Source organism: Cyanistes caeruleus, chromosome 8, assembly GCF_971803275.1.
Source record: "Cyanistes caeruleus chromosome 8, bCyaCae1.hap1.1, whole genome shotgun sequence".
Taxonomy (NCBI): domain Eukaryota; kingdom Metazoa; phylum Chordata; class Aves; order Passeriformes; family Paridae; genus Cyanistes; species Cyanistes caeruleus.
The window spans coordinates 20,757,347-20,775,564 of NC_141708.1; the positions used below are offsets into that span (position 1 = coordinate 20,757,347).

General features: G+C 39.1%; 1 protein-coding gene across 11 annotated transcripts in view; it reads right to left on the minus strand.

Moving 5' to 3' along the window:
• The window catches only part of NDST2 (N-deacetylase and N-sulfotransferase 2), a 136,117-nt gene that overhangs the window by 93,326 nt on the left and 24,573 nt on the right, over positions 1-18,218 (minus strand). For all 11 annotated transcript variants that reach the window (XM_086901070.1, XM_086901076.1, XM_086901075.1 and 8 more), the window contains exon 2: positions 10,887-10,965. The gene's annotated coding sequence lies outside the window, so the exon portion shown is untranslated. The remainder of the gene's footprint in view (positions 1-10,886; positions 10,966-18,218) is intronic.

Consider the following 18,218-nt stretch of genomic DNA (forward strand, 5'->3'; position numbering starts at 1 on the left):
CACAGAATGGGTAAGGTTGGGAAGGAACCACAGTGGGTCATCTGGTCCCACTTACCTGCACAGGCAGGGTCATTCTAGAACACACTGCACGGGATTGCATCCAGATGGTTCTGGAACATCTCCACTGAGGGAGACTCCACAGCCTCTATGAGCAACCCATTCTAGTGCTTGATAGCCTGCACAATAAAGGAGCTCTTTCCTCATGTTCAGGCGGAACTTCCTGTGCATCTTCTCGTGGAACATCCTGTGCCTGCTGCCTCTCACATCTATTGCCTGGCATTACTGAGAAAAGCCTGGATCCATCCTTCGACACCCTCCCTTCAGATATTTACAGATATGGATGAGATCCCCTCTCATTTCCTCTTGAGGCTGAACAACACCCAGCTCCCTCAGCCTTTCCCCACAAAACAGATGTTCCAGTCCCCTTATCCTCATCACCCTCTGCTGGGCCTGCTCCAGGAGCTCCTTGTCTCTCGTGTCCTGGGGAACCCAGAAATGGCCACAGCACTCCAGATGCGGCTTCACTAGGACTAAGCAGAGGGGCAGGATCACCTCCCTGCTCTGATCACTGCTGGCAGTGCTCTTCCCAAGGCTCCCAGGTGCTTTGACTTTCAGCAGAATGCTTTCTACAGTTATTCCCTGAAGTACCACATTAAAACAGGGAAATGAACAAGCCCATTCTACATTAAAAAAGAAAATAGATGCATTAAATTCTAGCAAATGTGTCACATTTTGAGTTAAGTATTCATCCACTGTTCCACACAGCCAAGACTGAGCCAGAATTTACAATTCCCAGAGAAGATAACTTTAAAGGTGTTTTAAAACACCAGAGAGATGCTCCAGCCCTAGACTGACTCACCTGAAATGAAAAAATGGTGGAGACCAAATTCTTTCCCATTCCCACTCCTAAACCTGAGGGAAGCTCAGTCAATCAGATAAAGACAGATACTCAATAATAAAGATACAGAGGACAAAGCAATAAAAAAAATACTGTACTCAAATTTTCTAAAACATATTAAAATTATTTCTGGGCATAAAAAAGGCTAAAAAAAACATGATTGGAAAGCACACAAAAATCATCCAGACCTCAAAAAATTCTGACACCAGCACTTGGGAAAACCAAAGCATCTTGGTTTAAATTGACAATCACAGCTGAAATATCTCTGAGCTATTCTCAATACAAGTGATTTCAAGGTAGGAATGAGTACAGACAGAATACACAGAGCTGACCTGATGACACAGTGTATGTGTCATGAGTAAAGAACACACCATGCCACTGAATTACCAGGCATTTCCCACTGCAGACACACCACTCCAAAACAGGAGAGGTGGACTTCATGCATGTAATTTTATCCAAACGTATTTCTCTAATAAGCAAAATGATACTAATCCAATTGCTACCTATTTTCAAGTGCACCACAAAATTAATCAAAGATAAGACTTTAATAAAAAGCTCTTCAAAAGAAACAGCATTATTCATCACAGAGGTAATGACTGGAATTTTTACCTACTTGAAGTTAATTTTTTTTATTTGTCAGTGTTTTAAAAACTTTTCATAAAACAGAAACTCTCTACTACTTTAGAAACAAAAAGAATAAAAGCAAAACCCTTTGCATCACTAGAGTTTTGTGTTTCATAAGAGACAAAGAGCTAATAACTGTAAGATGCCTAACAATTTGTTTGGCAAATGCCATCTAAACCAGCACACAAAGTCACCTCAATCTGCTATCCAAGAACTTGCAATAGCAGTAAATGTTAATGACACATGGCAAGGTAAAAGCCACCAGCTAGAGAAGGAACAGCTTTTAGGAGACCATTAGAGGCTTATTTCTTTTGAATTCTAAATTTTTTTATCTGCAGGAAAGGTTTTCAGTATTTCACGTGCCAACATTTTCATGCAAATAAATACATTTTCCTCTAAACTAAAAGAGTTTACAAGGGCACAATTAGCAGTTTTCACTGAATATAAATCAGACAGCTGCCTGTAATTGGAACCAGGAGCAAAAGATGTATAAGAGATGCCTTCATCCTTGCAGATGTTTTCCCAAGATTTAAGGGAAAGTTCTACTTCAAGAAATTAATATAATACTATCTAAATCTACACAGTCTATAGCTTTAATGGGTACATTTACATGTGAATAGTTAGTTTAGGTTTGGAGTTTTCTTTTCTTTTCATTCCCAGTTTCCTTTTGGATTTAATCTATTTCATATAAGATTAAAACAGCCACAAAGATGGAGCAAGCCAAATTAAGCTCACTGTGATACCTCTGCAAATAAAGCTTTCTTTTAACAAGCAGCAGAGGGGTCAATACCAATGAATCAGTACAAACTCCTATCACTAGCAGTGCAAGAAAGAAAAAAACACTACCCCTTCATTCCAATGGGGATCAGAAGAAGCTGCGGATTTAAACCTGCAAACTTCACAGATGAAGAAATTAAATATGTTTCACATGACAGAGTCATGTCTAAATGTCTATATTTTATAATGCTACTGAAATACAAGTGATGTCCAACATGTGCTTGGGACACAGGACACTACTTAAGACAAAGCACTAAGCAATGCCTTAAATCTCCATCAGTGTAAATAATACAAAAACAATGGGCTGGGGATTTTTTTGGATGGGGAGCAGTGGGGACATAGAGATAACACCAACTAACCAATCTTTTTTTCCCCCCTCTAAGTCAGCATTTCAACAACTCCAGTATCTATAAGTGAACCTGCCTCCTAAGAGTATCATTCTGTAAGTAAGAGGATATTATTTAGAACAGATGACAATTTTCTTCTGCCTTTCTGCTACAACTACCTGCTCCAATGATTTCTAAACTGTTTCCCTGTTTTCCACACTGATCCCAGTTGTAAAAAACAGGGAAACTTCCCCTTCCTTCAGGTCAATGGAAAACCAGAATCCAACACTTTTCAACAAGCTGCCCAGAACACTGCAGATAAATATAAAGAAGAACCATAAATTACATATTTTTATGCACCCTACTCCCAAGACACCGAAATGACAGAAGAACCAGCTGAGGTACAAATGCAGATGTGACCTAAGAGGCCTCAGGCACAGATAACCAACTAACCTGTGTGACTTAAAAAGCAACACAAACTCCCAGCTGCCGGCTTCTCTTCCCCAGTGTAATAAGATGTACCACATATTCAGTTTACAGTATGATGCCATATTTTGGCTGGAAGGCATAAGAGATATGAATTTAACAATGTGTTAAATTGGAGTGTAGCACTTGTGTCTTACTACCAGGCTGCTTGATTTCCCCAGGGCTGGAGGATGTGTCTGCCACCTGGAGATGGGCAGCACAGCCTGACTTACTCTTTCTAGAACTACCTGGACATAAGGTCCCCAGGCTGACTGTGGATCCTAAGCACTGCGATAGGGTGGGCAGGAGAAGCATGCTTTGAATCACAAAACCATTTGGTCGGAAAAGGTCTTTAAGATGCAGTCCTACCATTAACCTGGCACTGTCAGGTGCACCTAAATCAAACCAAGTGGTGGACTTGGCAGTCCCTAAGCAACTCCCTAGGTGCCATATCTACACATCTTCTAAATACCTCCAGGTATGGTGACTCAACTGGAATGCTAACCAATGCTTCAGAGAAAAAGTTAGCCCCTGAATGAAAATATTTGACATAATTTAAAAGCATCTCTCACATTATCTCCTCTCACTTGTCTGTGCTGATATAAGAACAGTGGGCATACATTTATATCTCAGGCAATTGCTTCAAGTGACCGCACCACAGGAAGAATCATTAGCACCAACAACAAAAGGGATTGTTAGGGAAGCTTGTGTGTCCTACAAAATGCTTTAAAAAACCCCTCTCTATTTGCATGGACTCTAAACAAATACCAATATTCTCTCAAGGTATCTTACTTTCAAATGCAAATAATATGTGTAATGAAAGGGAATAAAGCCTTGTTCCCAGAAAATAAAGTAAGACAACAGACTGATTTTACCAAAGGAGAAAAGAAGGTTGAAGCTCTCACTAATGGCTTGTACCTGATTTTTAATGCTAAAAGCTTCCTGCACTTAGTTTATGAATTTGGAAGAGAAAAATTATGAAATGAAAGTATGTAACACATTTTCTCACGGGCATATTGATTTCTACTTTTCCTGTGAAGATAATCTGCAAATTTCAGTTTTCTGCATTTGAAGATTTTATCATCTTTTGGAGCAGCAGGAAAGGAGACATTGCTGAAAACATCTCATATTATCCAGATTAACCTTATGCTCACTAATAAATAAATTGTGTGCTCCACACACAAATAAATGCCAAAATACCAAAACAAACCTTTCCCCTCTGACCTCCAAGTAAGTACTACTGCTTGAAAAAATATATCCTTTTACTGCTTGAAAAAAGCTACTGTATTCCCACCCCTTCAAACCATTCCTCTGTAAAACAGTTCATCTTAAAAATACAGTGCTGTCACCTTCCTTTTTCAGGTTTCTGCCATTGCTGTCACTATGGAAACAATCAGAACATCAGATATGTCAGTGAGCACGATTTATAAAATACAAAAGCACCAAAAGCAGATATTCTACATAAAACCCAATCAAGACAAAATTAGTGTGTTAGCAAGGAAACATTGGTTTTAAAGGACTTTCAATTTCATATGATTTCCTAGAGCAATGCTGCAGTGAGCTACGGCCAAGGAGAGAGCTGCCAGTGCAGCATCATGCATGAAGTCACACAGCCAAAGGCTGCAACAAACCTCCAGGACAAAGGGTTGCAATTAACCTTTTTCCATCCATTTAAAACACAAAAATCCAACAGTAAAGAAAAGTCAGTATATCCCCAAAACATTACACCGATGTAAGAAATATGGCATACAGATACTTGTTTCTCTGAAACTTATAAATTAAGGAAGACCCCTTTCAGTTTGCTTTGCCTGTATCTCAATAGTGCATTCAGTCACATTCCCTTCTGCTCATCACCTTTGTTCACATCTGCAAATCAGAAGCAAATTACTCATAGCTTCCCAACCAAAGACTTAAAGCAGTTTGTAGAGAAACATCAGTTACAGAGGTTGGTTGGGCAGATATTCCACTGAGTTGTAGTTTCAGCAGTGCAAATGCAGAGTGCTTATTATCGCTGTAAGATGGGGTTCATCCAAACCCGTACGTGCAGAAGATGCCGTTTTCCCCTGCTCCCAAAGCTCAGCACATACTTCACTTTGACATGTTGACTCAATTATAGCACTCAGGAGCCTCAAGAGAACACAGCTTTTTGAGACACCTCCCTTTCTACCACACACACACACACACACTCTCCCTGTGCTTAGTTAGAAGTTCATTGCCTTTCATCATCGTGCTATTCTCTCATGTTACACTGATGCACCTACCCACTTCACACTGCTGCTTTCCTCACCTCTACTGCCTTGGAAAGAAAGCAACTACCATACCTCAAATTCAGCTACTGAAGTTACAATACAGACAACAAAAGCAAGAGGGACCTCTTTTTATGACGAGGGAAAATACTTCAGATCAAGAAAGGAGAGCAAGAAAACAGCTCAAACACAAGTTAAGAGTCACAGAGCACTAGGAGAAGAGAGAACAGATATGAAGCTGTAAACTGCTTTCAAAACATCATGGACCCAAAATAATAAATGTGTACTTTTCTTAATAATGACATGGCAAATGGTAAGCTCCAGGTGCCATTTCAGGTTGGGAGAACAACTTGCCAACTAGTCAGTCCTGCACAGCTGACCCTAAGACTGCTTGCTGCCCTTAGGACTTGGCTGAAAGACATCGGCACATTTACTGCCTTTGATGCTACGTGCACATACAGCAAAGTCCTTTACATTCAGAGTTGTTCAAGTGGCTCAGTAAAAGAAACAGTCTACAGTATTCTTGTCTTAAAAGCTTTTTTGACTGGCTATCTTGATGACAGTCGGAAATTTATCAGATTATTCACTTTTTGACACAGGACGAGCCACTTAGGACAGCAATTCAGGTACTCCGAGATGGAGACAGTCCCTTCCGCACTTGAAACATATGCTTTTGATTCCTAATTTCCAAAACATGAGATTACATTCTTGGTCTAAGATGTCCTCTATTAGTCTATGGAAACAATCTGCATAAGTCAGATGGAATGAATTCAGATAGCAGCTGCAAGGAGAGAATGACTGAAGGATTTGGAATTCTGAATTATCGAGAGGGCAAGGAAGAACAGAAGTTATAAACTACATAACTGAGTGATAAGGTAGAGCAGAGGACAAAGTAAGATAAATTTAGTAAGTCTTTTGTGGGATATCCCCTTCCACAAAAAGCTGCTTCTAGAAACAGTGAATTTTGATGCAGTTTACCTGCAGTTAATTATATTAGTTCACAAAAACAGGAAACTATATGATAGTACAGAGGACAATTCAGAGCTGGAGTTTATTTTGCTTAAATATTGGACAATTGTGCAGGTTTATATCTGCTTTCTACCTGGCTCTTTTTTCCCTCTTTCCCATCAGCTTTGCATGCCTGATGGGTCCGAAATAACTTGTGCTCAAGTATTCAATACTTTAAAAAAGTTAGAATCGTATTTATCTGGTACTGTGATACTTCTCATTTGTGTATGTAGCTCTCTGCCCCCGCTTCTCTTGTATCCTTTACTAGGCTTTAAAGTGACTAAAAAGTGCTGTATGTTGAAGTCTGGGTAACAAACAGTATCTACATGATCTTTTCAGTATTATCACCTATTGTACATTTCTAAGCACAATTTCTAGTACATTTCTAAGACCATAAATAGGTAACTCCAATCAGTCTGATATTAATTATAACATGTCCTCTAGCAAAGACTGCTCTTAGGACTCTGGACAACCACCAAAGTCCGTGCCAAAACACCAAAGTGAAAAACTCCAAGTGATAAACAAAGAACTTTTGCACGTACTGCATGACTTCTGCAGAACTGAATATGTCACTGACATCAGCAGGGGAGACAAATTACATTACAAAATCCCTTGTCATACACAGAGCTTTTATTCTTCAGGTATTTAGAAAGAAAGCTAAAGACACAGCAAACTCAGGTAAACACTTTTTCTGAATAAGAGATCTACACCATGATTTAAGGTACTTGAGTTTACTACATACTGACTTCCTAGCTGTAAAAAGTTGATTTTGCCTTTTCTCAATGTTTTCATGCAAACAAGTCTTCAGCAATCAACACATGAAACTCTTGCCCTCCACATGTCTTAAGAAAAAGTCTGGGGCAGGAAATCTATTTCAGTATTTCCCTGTGATGGTGGAAATACAACAAAAATAAAAACTGGTTTTACCAGACAGTAAAACAAGTACTTTGTATTAATGGAGAAAAGTATCCTGCAAGGGTCCTAAACCTCACTACAAACACCATGCACTATAAGCTCCAAGTGGCAAACGCGTGCTACATAGAAACAGAGATCACACTATCTGTGATTCCACTGAAAAAGACAGGATTGTTGCTTATAAAAGGGTAGACAAAAGAAACAAATAGGAAAGCCACAACATTGAATAGCAAAAATCTGCTATTTTCTCAGAGTTTCATGCATTTCCTAACTGCACCCTGAACTAAAAAATACTCTTCATATACATGCCTACGGTTTACATGCAGTATAATCGAGCTACAAGTGTTCAGACTCAGCTTGCTTCCAATATCCTGATACTCTGTAACAGAGAAACGAGAGGTGAATAAGCTTCAGAAGACCTATTTATTTTTGAAACTGACAGTGATTCTCAGTCACCTAAGAGTCCTCTTCAATGAAAATAAACAAAATTTAAAGGTTCCTACTGATTCTTACTGATCCTTCTGGAAGAATTACTGCTGTTCAGCAGCACTTAATACTGCCTACATCCAAACACAGCTCTGTCAGAGTCCAGCAGACTCTCTAGAGCAATCACACACTACGAGAACAACTATGAAAATCAACATGTAAAACCAGGTCCCCATTGTATGTGGTACACCCCAGTTATTTCAAATATCCTTTCATATTACTGTAAGATAACCTGCTTGGTAAAAATGTCAAGTGGCAAAAAAGACAGGATAAAGTATAACATTTCACTCAGTAACTAAATTAATTCTATGAATTAACTGCATTGATGACATTTGTGCTCTTCTTCTATGACATAAATAAAGTAGCTACCTTGCTGAGAAAACAGAACCTCTAAATCCAAATGAAGTTTGCTATCCATTCAGAGAAAGAATAAGATGACAAACATGTAGCATACATTTATCACATACTTAATGCAGTTCTGGATATTGGAGATTGTCAGCAATAAGTACTGTGTAAGAAGCTATACAAAAGGAAACACCTGAAAGCATGACTGTTGGCAAGGAGTTATTCCCAAGGAAGAGCTGAGGAAGTAAGGACAGCACTCCTCAGCAATTTTTCAGACCTAACACATATTCAAAGCTACTACTTTGTGGAATCTCCCTCCTGCTCTTGCTAGTTCATGGGAAATTTCATCTCTGCCAAACAAATCAAGGGGAACTGAACTGCAGATTCCATTAACTTGAACTCTGAGACAGCAACTCGGCTACTGTGAGTCACTGACAGCTGGGAACAATCCTGCCAACTTGGGAGAGACAACAAATTCAGCGCAATATCCACCCTCATACACTCGAGTCCACAATGACCAGCACATCTGAAAGGAATCACAAGGATACTACTGCTTACTGGAGAGGGAGATGTTTGGTTGAAAAAGATTCCTCAGCAGGAACAATCTGCTTCAGGCAGTTGCTGATAATACAGCCCTACATGCCCAGACCTCTCAGCAGAACAGAACTCCAAGTTCAAATCTGTTTCCAACACAGAGGTTCAAAACTTTGTCCTGCACTTGGATTTCTACTGTAAGTGAGGATCTTAAAAAGAATCTTAGAAAGTTTTCCTACAGTAAACCTATGTATCTACAACCACTTCCAAATCATCAGTTCTCTTGGTACAGAAAAGGAAGTGAAAATGCAGTATGCTAATTAAGAACTCCAAAGATCCCTCTACAGATTCTACATGTATCAAGAAAGATATTCATGCCTTCTTGCATCATAAACCAAAGCACAAAGAAACAGATACCACTGAACAGGAGGGATCAGCAACCAGCTTCTTTCGACACCTAAAACCACATCGCTAAATCCAGCAATGCTTGTATCTCTGGTCTCATCAGACTGTCTGATTAAAAAGCCTGGCTTGTGTATTATATATTGCTTTTGTAGCTGCACAAAGTCACTGCACATCTCCAGTTCAGTCAGTTACATGGATATGGCAGAGGGCAAAGAATAACTCATTTAGAAGGGTGAGAGAAATGACAAGAGTAAAGAAGCAACTTAATGCAGATTCCTTAGACTATATATTTTATAAAAGCATTACATTGGAAAATAAGGGAGTTTGCTTGGGATGGGGGGAGATTTGCCTCTTTTTAAGGAATCCATGTTTTCTAGATGACAAGCACTATTTACTTGCTTTTAGGGCCTTGTCTACAAAAGCAAGCTTTAGAAGAAAAAACCCAAAATGCTATTTCCAACTCAGTTCAGTTGTCTCACTAAGTCTCGCATGACTTAGCCACTAACAGTAGAAAGACCAAAAATGCTCAGCCTCAGGTGTACCATGGTAATTGCTGAACTCAACCTTATTAGAAATGATTATTCTCTACAACCCCCCAGGTACAGAGAATTATTCTTTATGATTATTTAATAAAATTACAATTTCATAACTGTAACCTCCTCCAGGATGGATCCTTCCATCTACCTGCTACCTCCTAAATGAAACTTATTCCTTGATTGCTTGCTAATCTTTCCTCATACTGTATTCCTCATGACTGCACCTCACCACTTCCCAATAGAGGAAACATGCCAAACCAAATGGTATTTTAAATTCAATGCAAAGTGTTGTGTCAAATGTCAGCCAGGAACACATTTCTGACACACAGAACTACTTCTGGAGCTGTATGCAGTAGACTACTGATTGTAGTGTCCTTTAGTTGGGAGATTTTAAGAGTCCTTGGTCAGATTCTTCTCATTGAAATCACAGAGCAAGGGAAACACAGAACAAGATCTTGATTTACCAGACAGATTTATCTATACACAAAACAAGGAGGAGAATCTTGCCATGCCTTTCATGGTCTCAAAGATACACCCTGAAATTTAGCATGTTGATGGCTAATGCAGTCTCATGGAAAACAGATGAATATAGGCATTACAATATGATATATTTACTTTCATCTACCCTTCTTTGCAGAACTAATAACTTCCTATAAGCAAAGTTTTGTTTATTTCCTATAATCTAAGTTTGATACTCCCCTTAGTCACTGCACATTTACATGCCTAGCACACTTGGTATGCATTAACTGACTGAAGGGGAAGGCTTTGAAAAACTCCTGGTAAGTACTCACAGCAAAGCAATGCCATTGAATTTATTCCCCATCTTACAAACAGTCTTGTCAATTTGATAAAAGCCTGTTCAGTTAATGCTCAGGTACCTCAGCTGCTTTCAGAATACAGTTGATGTAGTAAAAATAAAATTTCATGAGAAATTCGCACAACTGCATAGGAAACAGGTAGTCATGCGTGCCCCTCAGCCATCCCTTCCCGTGTAGATTAGGGGCTGGGTATTGTATTTTTATCACTTATTTTCAAGGTCTCAGATTTCTCTAGCTCTAAATTCAGATCTGTTCAAGAGATGAAACATGCCTACCTTTCAGCTGCCCTGGTTTCCAGTGCTGCAAAATGCCACACAATTTACACTAAACTAGAGTCTCACAGTGTTTTGATGGCTGACGCTCGCAATTTTATGAGCTGGTAGATCAGACTTTCTCCATTGCAAACCTATATACAGTTTAAGGTGGCAGGTTTGGCAAATCTGAATTTATCAGTTCCTCTGAACATAAACCTGCATCAAAGAGGATCGAAGTTAAGCACTCACCTTTTCAGCAGTGCCTTTGTTCAGAAGCCAACACACAGAGCAAAGTCAACAATGCCTGGCTCACAAGCACACCCTCCAGCTGGGGGAAAAAAAAGCAGAATGGGTTTAGATTAGAGATAACACAGGAAAGAAAGATCAAAGAGTACTTTATTTTATACACATATGAAGAGCATTGCACACAGGCTGCAAACCAGCCACTTTGTTCTAAACAGAAAACATTCAACAACACACTGTTCTGACTCCCTAAAAACATGTCAAGTGAAAGCAAATGCAGTATTTCTCAATCACTGAAACCAATCCCCAAGTATATAGAAGGAAAAGCAGGAAGAGTAAGAATATGCTAAGAACCCCTTGGTTTGAGAGTTGACAGTCCACCAGGCAAGGGAGTTCTAACTTCCTTGACTATAACTCCCAGAGAACTTGGCTTTAAATTTCACATAAACACATCTGTATTGAGATGTAATGAGAAAGTTAAAACCTGCCCTCATAGGAAGTCCTCCATACCAGAGCTCAGGCAGCAACTGAAATTCTTGTGCAGACTTCATAATAGCAGAATCACAGAATATTCTGAGTTGGAAGAGATCCACGAGGATGGTCGAGTCCAACTCTTAAGTGAATGGCCCATACAGGGATCAATCCCACAGCCTTGGTGTTATTAGCACCATGCTCTGACCACCTGAGCTGATCTTGCGGCTATCCAGAAACCACTTATAGAAATTAAATGGAACACTTTAAATTGCTGTCTCATAGCTGTGTTTGAAAACAAAGATCCAGGGTGTTTTGCTTTGCAAAGGGACATCCACAGACTGGTACACTTTCGAAATTCTTTAAATAATCTCCTCAGATGAATTCCAAGGCTGCCTTCCAGCCTACAGGAATCACGTAACAAATGCCAAGGACAGGTGAGTCCTTTCTCCCCCAGGTCAGGATCATGGGGCAGGGGCTCCATATGATGACTCCTCATTGCTACCTCCACCACACCTGAGCCCAGCAGGCATGTGGCACCTACCCAAAGAAGTTACTGAGGGGAGCAGTGAACCTGAACACATTTGACTATTTACCTTATGGCACCAGCCAAACAGAGCAGCTAGGGTTGCTCCCTATCCGTTCAAATGCAGCCAAATTGACTTTCTGAATGGCCTTTTAAGATGCTCTTTATTTCATTATCAAAAAATTCTCTGCTGCCTTCCTCTACATTGAAAAGGTTTCAATCCTGTTCATACCATCCCACTCTGTGCAGGCTGGCCACATGTAACACAAATAGTAATCCACAGTCCAAGAACTCCCTTAACCTTCCCCACTAGGTGCAAACAGGAACAAACCAGTGCAATTAGACTTCTATATTTGCTATTAGTTTGCCCCCACTTATCTGCAGCTACGGCTTTTAAGCAGAATGAATGTAGCAAGATGCCATTCTTGAAAAATCATTCCTGAAACTTACCTTTTTTCTCCCCTTATATTTTTCCATACTGTTTGCCCAACTGCTCCTTTTTAAAGCACTTTTTTTCCTGAAGAAAGGCAGTATCTAAGATTGGTATGCAATAATGTAGATTTGAATCAGCAGGAAGCATTAGGGAGGCAATATTAAAGAGTTAAGAGTTGCTGCCAACTTGCCCTAATCCCTCAAAAGCAAACATAAATTAAATGGGTAAAAGAGATTTCCAAATTATTTAATCTATTTCCATTACAAAACTGACTCTTTGATGTTAGAGTATTTCCTGAATATTTCTACCAGTCTTCTGTATTATATATTTGTTTTTATGTATTTGTTCTTCCCATCTTTCCTTTGGGCAGACTATTCCATACTTTATTTTATAACCTTATTCCCTTGTTTCTAGTTATGACCCTTCTCACTCTACCCATTTAATTAGTTTCTGTCTTTTAAGTATGTGCCTTTCAAATATCTGTAAACTCTTACCACATCTCTCAGCTACACTTCTGGTCATCATATAGCCCAAGAAAACATGTGTGCCTCTGGGTCCCTTGGTCTATACTCCTTTGCCATTTGTCCATCCAATTTATTCAGTTCATTTAAATCTATCTAAAAACAAGAAGTTTGTGCCTGTACAACTTTCAAGTTAACTCTCACAGTTGTTCCAGAAGGAACTTCTCTTTAATTCTTTAATTTTTGTAACTCAAAAGCATATGAATTTACCTCTTGCTACTGTGACACACCTGTAAACCGATTTACCTCCTGCGCAGCTATTTGCTCCAAATGTTTCTGGTGCTTGAAAACACTAGTGTTTTTCCAGTTCCACTCCTTCCCTGGAGCACACAAACACATTTCTGGTTAAATCTTTTTGACTGAATTCCCCCCAGTTCCTTCCCACTTTATTTTGATATTCTCTGATTAGTCCTACTATCTCCAGTTCCTCTATTAGTGTTTTCATAGTTAATTAATTTCTAACATTCAGCATCTTACAAGTTTAGAAAGACCCCAGCCGCTAACAAAGATGTAAACCCATACATTTTTCAGTAAGATACAACAATACAAGGACTCCACATGGCTAGAGTATTTTTTTAGCACTACTACATTTACATTTCTGTGGCTTCCTATTGAGAATTTCCTACTCTCAGCCTAAATTATCTAATGCAAAAGACTAAAACACACAAACTGATGTCTCTTAAGGCAGTTATGATACACAGTTTTGCCAGCAGTGCTGTTAGAAGGCGGCAGCTGTCTCCCTTCTCTTCCCTTCCCCGCAAATTAACCAGCTGCACACTGCCTTTGTCGTGCCACCACTGCCCTGTGGTGAGCCAGGTTATTTTTCTATTTTACATTCAATGCACTGTGCATCTGCACAAATACTTGTATAATGGCACTCTGCACAGATCATGCAGAGGCAGAAGAGTGGGGCTGTGTGAGAATTTACACCATGGCAAATGTTCATCAGGTCCTGTACCCAATTCCCACTTGCAAGCATCACCTTCGTGTCAGAAAGTAAGCCTGAAATCCTGTAACTGGGAAGTCTACAGAAACCCAACCACTTCTCAGAAACAAAAAGGAGAATCTTTAAGACCATGTGAATGATTTCTGCACAGCTGAGGGGACAAGATGAATTGAACACAAGGTAGATCTGTTAAGGAGCTGAATTATTTCAAGGATTAGAAAAAAACCTTGATGGCTTAAAGGAATACAAGAACACATTGTTTATTAGAACTTTCTTTTTTCAGGGTGTAATTAAATAATTTCAAAAGAAAGCAAAAACTGAAGTAAAACTTTGTCTGGACACAACATTGAGGGAGGTGGGTTGAATACACAGAACAATGTGTATTATTTAAGGAAATTCTAACAGAGAGAACTCACAAGTCTGAGACCATAGCAAGAAAGAAAATGAGAAATATATAAACACCAAAGAGAGATACCTTTAATTATGAGCTATAAATTTCCTGTCATTACTCTGTAAGAATTTACATTGTCTGTCAGTGAAAAGAGTCATCAACAGTGATCAGCATTGTAAAAAAAGTAACAAGATGTTTAGGAAAAAAAATAAATTATATATATTAGCATTCTCAAGCATACACTTTCTAAACCTATACCTTCACCTTTAGTATATTTAAGTCCAGCTTGACTGAAGCAATATTTAGCAGAAAGAAAAATCCTCAAGAAAATCAAATGAAAATTATCAGGGCAAAGAATACACCTAAAATTGAAGGGAAACTATACAGAAACAATTTCAGCACCCTTGAAATCACAGACAACAGGCATGGAATCAGTGACACCTAAAGCACTTCCAACACATTTGCCTGTAATCTCTGCTAGTATCCTCCAGGACAGAGTATGCCTGGTTTCTAGGCAATCCAGTCTACTGCTTAACTGCTTGTGCTGTTGGAAAGCTTTTCCTGAATTCTAATTATACAATTTACACCCTTTACTTCTGGGCTGTGTGAACATAGGAGACATTTTTTTTTTTTTTTTTCTCTTTATAGCACACTTAAAATTTTTTCAATTATTGTAGCTTCTCCAGCCTGAACAATCCTGATTGTTCCATTCTCTCCTGGTAGGTCATGCTTTCTTTGCTTTCTTTCTATACTTTCTCCTGAGCTACTTTCAGTTGGCCCTCATCTTTCCTAAAATATGGTGTGCAAAAATATCTGCAGCAGTCAATTGTTCCAGAACACAGAAGAGAGAAAGACTATAACAATCCTACATGATCTGAGTTCAGATTGGAGTAATTTCTTGGTTGGTTTCTTCCATTGATCAATTTTCTGTAATACAAAAAAATAAAAATTCTATCACTTCCTCCAAAACAACTGATTAGGTACTAAGAACAGAACACTGTATTAGACATATCACTTCTATGGCTGGATACAGCATTCTCTTTCTCCTTTTTTATTTCTCATCAGTGCATTCTATGCCTCAAAGTAAACCAGAAAGGAGACTGGCTGTTAAAATAAAATGATAGTGACATCAAAGAAACAAAGTAATGAAATGACAGACAGCAATCTTTCTTTGATATATTTGTGCATGGATATATGACACCTGAAAGCCTCACACAGTAATTATGACAACATTTAAAAATGTCACCTTCTGTAAAAAACAGGAAATGGTATTTTGTGACCGAATTGTTGAGAAAACTTTGTATCATTTGTTTCAGCTATATTGTGACTTCTAGTTACATTGCAGCACACACAAAAAGGCTCCAGCCAAGGTTTGGACTGTTGCATATTATGTATCTACAAATACACAGCTGTCCCTTTTACAAGGGCATGTAGTAAAAGGACTTGGAGGAAGGGCTTTACACTGAAAGAGGGCAGGTTTCATTCAGGATATGGGGGTGGTGGTGCACGTCATCCAGAGGAGCTGCAGATGCCCCATCCTGGAAGTGTTTTAGCCAGGTTGGATTGGCTTTGAGCAGCCTACACTAGTGGAAAGATGTCCCAGGTCATGGCAGGAGGGCTACTAACTAGATAAGGTCTCTTCCAACCAAAACCATACGAAGATCCCAACAGTATGTGTATATGGAATCGGATTTCTGTATGCCTAACAAAATGTGGTACAGCATCTGTACCACATCCTTTTCAAAAGGAATGGATACAGCATACAAGTAGAACAGAAGTATTATCCAAATTTTGCACAAATAAAACTGAGACAGCAATGAAGTGAACTACCAAAGCTCACATGAAAAGCAGAACAAAGGGCCCAGATCCAATTTTCCAATCACAGTTACAGCTCATTAATCACAAAACAATCCTCCTGTCCTCTCCCTTATCACCAAATAACATACACATATGATGCCTGCACCTAACACTCATTCACAGTAATACTGGAGGTCAAACAAAATGCAACAATTCTCCAAAAGACATCAGGAAATATTTTCTTTCTTTACCATCCTGCATTTAGGAAGCCAATAGCACTATTTTCATTCTTACTTCTCCTAAGTTCATGCCAGTTCCTACCAAAGGCCTGCACAAGCAGGGTTTAAGTGAACACCTCATCTCACAGCTGAAGGAAACTAGGAACTGTCACTGCAGTACACCTCCAGCAGCTGGTTGTTAAATCAGGAGAACTAAAAAATTGCTTTAGTTTCTTCACTCTTAAAACTACAGTATGATGGAGTGCTACACTAGAACAGCTGGAAAGAGAAAAATCACACCTTAAGTTAGCATGTGGACTTTAAGAAATAAAGGAGTAACTGAAAAAAAAAAAGCAAGCCAGACACAGACATTTTCATCTGCACTTGGAAAAAAGCATGCAAAAAAAGCCAAGACTGGTATCATGAGTTTTCAGATGTTTTTATGAAGAAAATCAGAAATGCTGCAGGAAATGATGGAAAAGCAAACAGCTAAAACCAGAAACTAGGTTAGAAAGGGACATCTCCCCAGAGCCCTAACAAATCCATCACAAGACCCTAGGGAGATGTTAAAATACAAGGAGCTTTTGTAGCATTTTTAACACCTTTTATGTGACACAGTGCATATATTACCAAGAAGAGTAATGCAGCATACAGAAACTAAAAGTACAATTGCATATTGAAAAAAGTTCAGGAGACACAACAGCATTTGATCAGATACACAAAGGTAACAGACCACAGAAGGGTACAAATGATGTGAGAAAAACTGAAAAGGGTGTATTTCAAAGAACAGGGAAGAAACCACAGAGAAAGAGCTGGCAGAAAATATCACACAGGTTACACTTGCAGCTTAGTGAAAAGCCTAATGCAGCATTACAGCAAAGCACAATCTGCAACAAGCAAGCAAAAGAGTCAAGTACCTACATGCATGGTAGACACTCAGAAAAAACATATAACTGGGTACTTTTATGACCTATTTTGTTCACTTCATATTAATGATATCTTTCTAATCACTTTATGTTCGTATCCAGGCAACAGGACCAACCATCCATGTAAGAGCTCAGGATACTATTAATATATCTTTAAGCTGGAGCAGATGACAAATTTTTACAGAGGCAGTGAAGAATTCCAGGCCTTGTTTCCCCACCAACTGGAAAGAACCCACCCCCAAATCCAGAAACCATCCCACTCACCCCCCAGATTATATGCTCTGCTGCAATAAAGCAGCAAACTACTCCCATCATGCAAATTACCATGTGGTAAGTACCAGTTCCACTGCTATTATGTGATATACTTACTTACAGAGGATAGAAAAGTATCAGTAAAAGTTAGCAGGAAATGGGTAATTGAGACAATCCATAAACTCCTCCACCTGCTCCCCAACACATCTGCAGAATCCTGAGAAAAGGGGGAGGATCATAGGCCAGATGAACTTTGTTGCTGCCATGAACCTGATCTGCTGTCCAACCTTCTCACCTTTAAGTGAAATATTACATCTCTTGTCCTCATCCTGTATCTCTTACAGAGCTTTCAAACTTGTAACATCAGAATGATTTACAAAAGACTACTACCAGTAAAGATAGGTAATGCATGTGAACAATTAAAGGCAATGGGATTTTCTGGCTCATGGCAGAAAGAGTAGCACACCGACCTCTGCTAAATACAGTATCCATCCCCTCTCTCCAAAAGAAATGCCTGTATGCTATTAATATCACAAGATGAAACTCAGCTGTATAAATAAAACCCCTCATTTCAGCTAAGTCTTCGTCATCTCTCTGGCATTCACCACAGTCTCTTCACAACAGAACTCTCAGGAGGACCTGCAGTGCAGGGGTTTTTTTGCTCGAGTACACTGGACAGGAATGCAAGTCTGGTTTTATTACCTCCTCTTGGCAACTTCACATTTATGAACAATTAGGTTGGAATTAAGGGAAAAAACAAACACATCAAAGCCCAAAGTTCTGTAGGAAGTATTTGAGTAAGTATTTGCAAGTCAGCATGGTTTAAAATGGAAACATACTGTCTGGAAGTCAAGGGG